The 2,396-nt window shown below is 61.9% G+C and overlaps 1 protein-coding gene across 1 annotated transcript in view; it reads left to right on the top strand.

The window, feature by feature from the left end:
• Positions 1 to 340: 340 nt before the first annotated feature.
• LOC139279315 (mediator of RNA polymerase II transcription subunit 30-like) overlaps positions 341 to 2,396 on the top strand; it is a 32,702-nt gene continuing 30,646 nt past the window's right edge. Inside the window, exon 1 of the mRNA XM_070898440.1 lies at positions 341 to 397. The gene's annotated coding sequence lies outside the window, so the exon portion shown is untranslated. The remainder of the gene's footprint in view (positions 398 to 2,396) is intronic.

Below are 2,396 nucleotides of genomic sequence, written 5' to 3'. Positions count from 1 at the left end.
GACTAGATACTGGACATAGGTGACAATACTATTTAATCTCTCAAGTTTCTTTTTTTATGATTTAGTTTTCTATTAGTTGTGCCCCTTTAAAAGGGACTCTTTGTTTGATGACACAGGGGTAACCCACTGTCTCCTTATCGTTTTATTAAAAGGGGCAGTCTACAGTTCTTTCAAATGAATCCCTGACTTCCCCCCGACCCAAAAACTCACTCAGTCACACAGCACGATTGGCAGTGCGGAAGTGAAGTCATCCACCCTCGATCTCTGATTTGTTCCGAAATAACAAGACTGCTTCCTGTTACAATATTGAACGTTTCTATTTTACATAAGAAAGGTTCGAGAGCGAACGGGGGGAGGGGCGGGAAACCTGGCGTATTTGGATTTGAAGCTTAAAGAGGTAAAGGCTTTTTGTTTGGGGATCTGGGAGAGGAGGCGCGATTCTTTCCTCACCGTGTCCGGATTTTATATCAAATAACATGTTCACTTGTTGCAGACAAAAGATTCGGTTCACTTTGGTTTGTGGCAGCATTGCCGATTTAATTTCGTACAGTCGATCGCTTCTTGAATCTAATGATTTAATTATGAATTAAAAAGATGGAAGGTGCTGATTGTGGGTGAATGTTTTGGGTAAAATAGGGTGAGATGGGTTTGGAATGTCGGATGTGCTGCGATACATTGTAGCAGCGTGTTTAGCACCTCCGCAACATTGTCTCGGAATGTTTCCGATGTTGGTTTCACTGGAATGTTTATTACATTGTGCACGGGCGGCTGAAACTGACAAGTGCGGTGTCCCCAAGCCGCCGTGAAATTCACCTGGCATTCTCTCTCTTCACCCCTCCCCCCCCCACCCCCACTCTCTTCACCCTCACCCTCATTTCACCCCCCCCCCCCGCTCACTTCTATTCACCCCCCCCCCGCTCACTTCTATTCACCCCCCCCCCCGCTCACTTCTATTCACCCCCCCCCCCGCTCTCTTCTATTCACCCACCACGCTCTCTTCTATTCACCCCCCCCCCGCTCTCTTCACCCCACCCCCCGCTCTCTTCACCCCACCCCCCACTCTCTTCGCACCCACCCCCCACTCTCTTCGCGCCCCACCGCTCACTTCACCCCCCCCCCCGCCGCTCTCTTCACACCCCCCCCACCCCTGCTCTCTTCACCCCCCCCACCCCCGCTCTCTTCACCCCCCCCACCCCCGCTCTCTTCACCCCCCCCACCCCCGCTCTCTTCACCCCCCCCACCCTCGCTCTCTTCACCCCCCCCACCCCCGCTCTCTTCACCCCCCCCCCACCCCCGCTCTCTTCACCACTCCCCCACCCCCGCTCTCTTCACCACTCCCCCACCCCCGCTCTCTTCACCCCCCCCACGCCCGCTCTCTTCACCCCCCCGACCCCCGCTCTCTTCACCCCCCCACCCCCGCTCTCTTCACCCCCCCCACCCCCGCTCTCTTCACCCCCCGACCCCCGCTCTCTTCACCCCCCCGACCCCCGCTCTCTTCACCCCCCCGACCCCCGCTCTCTTCACCCCCCCGACCCCCGCTCTCTTCACCCCCCCACCCCCGCTCTCTTCACCCCCCCCACCCCCGCTCTCTTCACCCCCCCGACCCCCGCTCTCTTCACCCCCCCACCCCCGCTCTCTTCACCCCCCCCACCCCCGCTCTCTTCACCCCCCCCCACCCCCGCTCTCTTCACCCCCCCGACCCCCGCTCTCTTCACCCCCCCGACCCCCGCTCTCTTCACCCCCCCGACCCCCGCTCTCTTCACCCCCCCGACCCCCGCTCTCTTCACCCCCGCTCTCTTCACCCCCCCGACCCCCGCTCTCTTCACCCCCCCGACCCCCGCTCTCTTCACCCCCCCGACCCCCGCTCTCTTCACCCCCGCTCTCTTCACCCCCCCCACCCCCGCTCTCTTCACCCCCCCACCCCCGCTCTCTTCACCCCCCCACCCCCGCTCTCTTCACCCCCCCACCTCCGCTCTCTTCACCCCCCCACCCCCGCTCTCTTCACCCCCCCCACCCCCGCTCTCTTCACCCCCCCCACCCCCGCTCTCTTCACCCCCCCCACCCCCGCTCTCTTCACCCCCCCACCCCCGCTCTCTTCACCCCCCCACCCCCGCTCTCTTCACCCCCCCACCCCCGCTCTCTTCACCCCCCCACCCCCGCTCTCTTCACCCCCCCCACCCCCGCTCTATTCACCCCCCCCACTCTCTTCTATTCACCCCCCCACCCCCGCTCTCTTCACCCCCCCACCCCCGCTCTCTTCACCCCCCCACCCCCGCTCTCTTCACCCCCCCCACCCCCGCTCTCTTCACCCCCCCCACTCTCTTCTATTCACCCCCCCCCACTCTCTTCTATTCACCCTCCCCCGCTCTCTTCACCCCACCCCCCGCTCTCTTCAC

This window comes from Pristiophorus japonicus, chromosome 14 (genome assembly GCF_044704955.1).
Source record: "Pristiophorus japonicus isolate sPriJap1 chromosome 14, sPriJap1.hap1, whole genome shotgun sequence".
Classification (NCBI taxonomy): domain Eukaryota; kingdom Metazoa; phylum Chordata; class Chondrichthyes; family Pristiophoridae; genus Pristiophorus; species Pristiophorus japonicus.
This window is presented reverse-complemented; position numbering and strand designations above follow the sequence as displayed.